Source organism: Oxyura jamaicensis, chromosome 1, assembly GCF_011077185.1.
Source record: "Oxyura jamaicensis isolate SHBP4307 breed ruddy duck chromosome 1, BPBGC_Ojam_1.0, whole genome shotgun sequence".
NCBI lineage: Eukaryota > Metazoa > Chordata > Aves > Anseriformes > Anatidae > Oxyura > Oxyura jamaicensis.
Genome location: NC_048893.1, coordinates 171,836,718 through 171,843,774, shown reverse-complemented (window position 1 = coordinate 171,843,774; position 7,057 = coordinate 171,836,718). Strand labels below are relative to the sequence as shown.

Below are 7,057 nucleotides of genomic sequence, written 5' to 3'. Positions count from 1 at the left end.
GAAAAGAAAAGAAAAGAAAAGAAAAGAAAAAAGAAAAGAAAATAAAAGAAAAGAAAGTACTTATATGCAGACATATGTGCATGTTTGTGTGCTTCTATGTATAGTTGTACACATTCTTTAATTATATGAGGTTTGTTTCAATTGAGTAGACAAAATACATTTAAGTAGTTTGATAATGTGATGCTATGTTGTTTGGTAAACTACTACATACTTTGTTCTAAGTGGGTTAGTATTCTAGATACTGAAAGGGACCTGGTGGATAACAGGCTGAACAAGAGTCAGCAAAGTGCTGCCGTAGTAATGAAGGCAAATTGGATCCTTGGTTGTATCCACAGGGGTATTACTAGTAGAGATAGAGATGTAATCACCCTACTCTACTCAGCATTTGTAAAGCCACACATGTCCATTTATATTTTCCACATTTCAGAAAAGATGTAACAGACTGGAGAGCCTCCAAAGGAGGATCATAAAGATGATCAAATGGTTGAAGAACTTGTACTGTGAGGAAAGGCTAAAGAACTTAGACCTTTTCACCTTGGAGAAGAGAAGGCTCAGCTGGGGCTAATCATAGTTTTCCAGCACTTAAAGGGCAACTACAAAGAGGACGGAGGCTCTCTCTTCACAAGGAGGCACACGGAGAGGACATGGTTCAATGGGTACAAATTGCACAGGGAGACATTTCATCTTGATAAAAGAAAGATTTTTTTTTTTTTTTTTTAATGAGAACAACAAATCTCTGGAACAATCTCCTTAGGGATGTTATGGAGTCCCCATAACTAAAGAATTTCAAGACAACACAGGACAGAGTGCCGGATAAACTTGTCTAGCCACCTTTTTCCATGAAAGGTTGAACCAGATAATCTTTTAAGATCCCTTCCAACCTGGACTGTTCTACCATTTTATGATTCTATGTTCTCTGAATTATTCAGTTTTTGTATCGAAAGAGTACCAAACTACAGAAGTAATCAACTGTTCTACTTAGAGGAAAAAATGGTATCACCAAACATAGAAGAAGACAATGTTAGTGCAAATTACTGAAAATGTAAAGATTAGGTTATTTCCTGCCAGAAGAACTACATGAAAATGAAGGTACAAATAACAAATCTTTTGAGAGTCTTTGAAAATGTCGTATGCATATATATACTTTTTATGGTTTCCAACTTAAAATTTGACACCAATCTTTACTCCAGAAATCAAGTAATGTCTAAAATGAACACCATATCTGAATACATATTGTAAGCTCCACATTACTTTTTTTTTTTTTTTTTTTTTTTTTCATAGTTTTTAGTTATCAATGTTATTTTAAGCTTCATAGTGTGGCATTACTCATATGAACTTTAAAGAAATTGCATCCTGAATCTATGCATATTTCTACTCATCTGCTTTATAATTAATTTGGCAAAGGAGCAGATAGCTGAATGAGTACACAGGTGAGGAATTTATCTGCCCAAGGCTCTGTATAGAGTAACTGCTGCATAAAAGTCCTTCATAAATTTCATCATGATTTTCTGGTCTCAGGTGTGTCAACGGCCTCAAATTTCAGGTCTTCTCTTACTTGAGATGTACTAGATAACTCTTTTTGACAATCACCATTCACTGGAAGTTGTTGTCCATTATGATACTAGCTCTTAAGCCACCCTTTGCAATTGGAAGTTGTAACCTGTTCTCCTTTAGATATCATCCATAATGTGCTGGAGCTTTATTATCACGTCCTAACCCCTTAATGCTTGGCTTGGGATATCCTTGGGGTAAAGACTTCTGGTTATCTGTTTTTCTTGAATTTATCTTTAGGTGCACTAAGAGGTAAAAGGCAAATAAAAATACTAATTTACAGAATCCAAGATATAGAAAGTAATAACATATTTCCTTTTTTCTTTTTCTCATATTTTTAAAGAAAAAAACAATAATCAGAAAAATATATGCTTGATCTATGTATACTGTCAATAATTTAATCTGAAAAATTCATTTCCTGCAGCCAGATACACTGCAGGAGACACTTCCCTTCCAGATATTTTTTACAGATCTTTTGACTCTTTGTGTGTTCTGTGCCTCAGATTACATTGCTTCTACATGTGACAGTTAAGCCTGATTTTTTTTTTCCATGATTCTCCATCTTCTTTCTACTTAAGCTTATTTATTTCTGCACCTCTGCTCCCATACTCTCATTCCAGCACTCCTTTAACATCAATATACTCCATAAATTAATTTCTTTATCAAACTGTTAAGTATAAATTAATCATTTCTTTTCTTTGGAGATACACATACTGCTTTTTGAAACCATCTGTACTTGACTGGTCAATTAGCTCGATGACTATGGGGTAGGCATTTTACAACTTGTGGTATGAATACTCTCTGAATTGCAACAAACACAAAGTAAAAAGAAAAAAAAAAAAGTTACGATATGATACTGATTCATACAATTATTTTGGTTGATAAGGACCTTTAGAAGAGATATAATCCAGTCCCTTGCTCAAAGTAGGATTAACTTCAAAATGAAGTCAAATTGTTCAGTCTTGCAAGGGAAGTTTTAAAAATATAGAGAGATTGGATAGACCCTGGGCAGCTTGTTCCCATGCTTACTGTCACTAGGAAACATCTTTTTCGCTTGTATTTAGTTGGAGCTGCCTTTGCTGCAACTTGTGTTTAGTCCTTTCACTGTACACCTTTGGCAACAGTCTCTCTATCTTCTCTGAAACTGCCACCTCCAGATAGCTGAAGACTGAAAATTAACTTAGCTTTCTATTCTCTATACTAACCAAACATAGTTCTCACAGACTTTCCTGTGTCTCACCTGCTACAGCCCATATTCATCCTAATCCCCTGCCATGGAACCTTCTGCAGTCTTGACAGTGCTTTTCTTGTTCAGGGGACATTTCTCCAATTGCAGGCTCACACATGTCAAGCACAGCAGCAGCACTACTCCTACAACCAATTTCCCTGACACGATGGTTATACTCTTGATAATGTAAAGAGATCTGGAAGATCTTTTCCATGAGGATACAGTCTATGATGCATACTTTAGTTTTTAATAAAAACAGACATCACTGTAAATTGACCACTTTGCAGTTTGAGATGATTTCCTTATCAAATCACTTCCTTAATATATACTATGCCAATCCTAACTTGGAATATAACTGAACTGAAATTAAAATGGCCTTCAGGTATGACTCATTTGTCAACTTTTTTTTTTTTTTTTTTTTTTGTGTGTGTGTGTGTGTGTGTGTCAAAGTCTTCGTGTGTACATAAGAAGTGTGACAAAACTTTTAGCAGAGAAAATTGAGCAAAAAATAATAGAAATTGTAGGAAACACAAATGAGATAACAGAATCACAGAATGTTTGAGATTGGAAGGGACCTTTGGTGTGACACCTAGAGCAGGTTGCCCGGGACTATGTCCAGACAGTTTTTTAAGGTCTCCAAGGAGGGAGACTCCACTGCCTCTCTGGAAAACCTGTGGCAATGCTTAGCCACCCAACACAGCACTGAAGTGCTTCCTGATATTCAGGTGGAACCTTCTGCATTCTAGTTTGTGTCCATTGCCTCTTGTTCTGTCACTGGTGTCCTGGTTTCAGCTGAGCTAATTTTCTTCGGAGTGGTTGGTTTGTGACGTGTTTTGGATTTAGGATAAAAAATAATGCTGATAACATTGGTTGAGGTGTTTTTATTTTGCTTTTACTTTCTCACCGCTCTAATCTGTTAGTAGTTGGCAATAAATTACATTATTCTCCCTATGATGAGTCGGTTTTGCCTGTGGCAGTAATTGGTGAGTGATCTCCCTGTCCTTCATATTTTTTCATATTTTTTCATATTTTCTTCCTCTGTTCTTTTGAGGAGGGTGAGTGAGAGAGCAGCAAGGTGGAGCTTAGCCGCCCACCAGTGTGAACACCTCACTGTATCTTATTCAACTTGCTGCTTTCCCCATGGTTGGCACTTATCTTAATTATATATGAAACAGTTCTTATGTATCTTTCTGACATCCTAAGTGGTTTCTTCTACATTTTCTGTTGACTGTTTGCAAAAGTTACATCTATACACAATTTGATCACCTCTGCAACAAAAATCACCTAAGTGAACCTTTGGGATGTTCTGCCTAGGATGTTAATCCATACATTTAAGTTAACAGAAATGTCCAAAGTTCCCACTGGGAATGTTCCTCTAACTGTCAAATGCTTGATTCTGATAATTTGGTCAAACATATTGTTTCAAGTCCAGTATGTCAAGCTGTTATCTCAAGACCATTATGTCTTCTGTGTATAAGAGTGGCAGTTGAGTTGCTGGATCATGCAGAGAATTAGTGACTAAAGCGTACTGGGTGTACACACAGGCCCACTCCTGATACCATGATGCACCACAGTTACAACTAAAGAACAAACCTCATTTTTGTACTTATAACTTGCTTAAGTCCTGTAGCAATTTCCTTAACCTCATGTACGATCAAAGTATGTTTAGGTTACACCATAGCATTTGGTGTTTTGTTTGTTTGCTTTCAATTAATAATAATAATAAAACCAGGAATATTCTGTTATGTCAGGTATAATATTGTTTGTTGTTGTTGTTGTTTTGTTTTGTTTTTGTTTTCTTTTTAAAGATATATATATATAAAATCATTTCCTTGAAATGCATTTGCATTTCTGAATGAATTTTAGATATGAGTTGTTTGCTTCCTCATAAATTCAAGACTTAAATAAGAAATAATTCTAGCTAGTTTTAGTCATAATGTATAGCAAAATACCTAACATGCATTTCTAAATAGTTAAATGTGCTATTTATATTTACATAAAACCCTATCCTGGCAGGTATACAGGCTACTAATCTTATGTAGCTCCTGAAAAAAAAAAAAAAGAAAAGAAAAGAAAAAAAAGTTATAGAATTTCTTTTCAATTAAAAACTCTAAAATAGAGATATGTGCACTTTAAGGGCCATCTGAAGTGTCCAGGAAACAAATGTATTTCTAACATAAAATTTATTTTATAATGCAATTTCACAAACACTCTTATTTAGACGATTCTGTAATATATTCTGACCTTGAGGTAATGATTAGGCATAGCTGAAAAAATTCTGCCCAAAATGCTTTTTAAAGGTAAATATATATATGTATTGTTATATATGTTTTAGAAATACCTATATTCTCACATTCTCCAGGATAATTCATGTTTATATAGAAAAAGCAAACATTTGAACAGGAAGATATTTCCTTATTGGAAATAAATAAATAAATAAATAAATAAATAAAAATAAGTGGAGATTATGCCCCCAGTCTCCTCCACAGACCATGATCCTCCAAGAATTTTTTTTTTTTTTTTTTTTTTTTTTTTTTTTAACGGCACACTGTTATTCAAATATCTCATGATACATCATTCCTGTCACAAGGAGCTGGCACTGTGGTATTTGTTCACAGATACAGTTCAAACTGTGATAAAAAATAATTGGAAGCATATGTACTAAAATTTAAAAGGTGTAAATTTGAATTCTTCTGTTCTGGTTTAAGATTTTTTTCCCCCTCTTGACAAATCCCAAAATCTTCCTATAGGACACACTCATGTTTTCAGACCAAAGTTAACCTTTAATATAAAATGCAAGTTGAGCTAAGTAGAGCTAAGCACTCATTTACCTTCTGAACAGTCACACCTTCTTTAAAAGGAATCATAAATTCCAGTTTATGATAATTTTATTATCCCCAGCCTATTACTAATATATGCATGATCACAGCTCTTTAAAAATAATTTTATGACTGGCTTACTCATCAGCTTCTACCAAACTCTTGCCTTCAAAGCAACACTATTTTAAAAATATTTACCTAAGCCTAATGAGGATTTCATACCTAAGCCTTGTTTGTAGCAAATGTGTAGGCATATGTTCCAAAATAAATCTGAAAATAAAAGAATTGTTAAAAAAAAATATGAAACTGATGATATTTGACAGAAATTATTTTCTAAATAGAAATCTTTGACACCTTCCTTTACTTGTCTACTTATACAGAACCCTAAAATAAAAATGCATCCTTTTTTGAAGAAAGAAACAGAGTTTCATCAGAGTTGTTTCAGAGACCATCTGAAACAGCAGGCTGAAAAAGGTATAAAGTATAAACTGACCAAAGGGATATTTCATAACATATGACATCATGTGGAACAATAAAAACTGAGAGGGTTGGCCAAGGGGGTGACCACTGCTCAGGGACTGGCTGGGCATTGGTTAGTGAATGATGAACAATTGCAGTGTGTTTCACTTGTTTTGTATATATTATTGTTATTATTATTATAGTTATTGTTGTTAAGGTTATTATTATTAATAATAACATTAATAATAACTTTTGACTTCCTTTTCTGTCTTATTAAATTCTGTCTTTATCTCAACCCTCCAATTTTTTATTTATTTATTTATTTATTTATTTCTGATTCTTTCCTCCATCCCAGTCTTGGGGACTGAGCAAATTGCCATGTTGTGCTTAGCTGCCTGCTGAAGCTAAACCACAGCTGGAAAGAGCCTGGCTCCATTTTCTTTGCAATCGTCCTTTCAGATATTTATAGACATTGACAAGATCTCCCTCCCAAGCCTTCTCTTCTCCAGGCTGAACAGTCCCATCTCTCTCAGCCTTTCGCCATAGGAGAGGTACCCCAGTCCCTTGATCATTTTGGTGGCCCCATGTTGGACTCTTTCCAGTATATCCATGTCTCTCTTGTACTGGTTGGCCAGTACACATCCTTTGACCTGCTGATGATACTTTGCCTAATGGAGCCAAGAATACTGTTAGCCTTTAGAGCAAAGGAACAGTGCTGATTCATGTTAAAATTTGTGGTCACCAGGACCCCCATGTTCCTTTCTGGAGAGTTGCATTCCATCTGGGTGGCCCACAGCATGTACTGGTTTCTGTGTTGTTTTTGTCTCCACAGGTGCAGGACTCTGCACTTCTCCTTGTTTAACATCATGAGATTTTTGTCAGCCCACCTCTCCAGCCTGTCAAGGTCCGTCTGGATGGCAACATGCTCCTCTGGTGAATCTGCCACTCTCCTCAGTTTTGTGTCATCTTTCATTTCAGTACATACTAGATCATAGAAAAT

At 35.2% G+C, this 7,057-nt stretch overlaps 1 long non-coding RNA gene across 1 annotated transcript in view; it reads right to left on the bottom strand.

Annotated features, from left to right (window-relative positions):
* Positions 1-6,678, bottom strand: part of LOC118164410 — a 21,017-nt gene extending 14,339 nt beyond the window's left edge. Inside the window, exon 1 of the long non-coding RNA XR_004749483.1 lies at positions 6,613-6,678. This is a non-coding gene — a long non-coding RNA (uncharacterized LOC118164410). The remainder of the gene's footprint in view (positions 1-6,612) is intronic.
* Between the last annotated feature and the right edge of the window lie 379 nt (positions 6,679-7,057).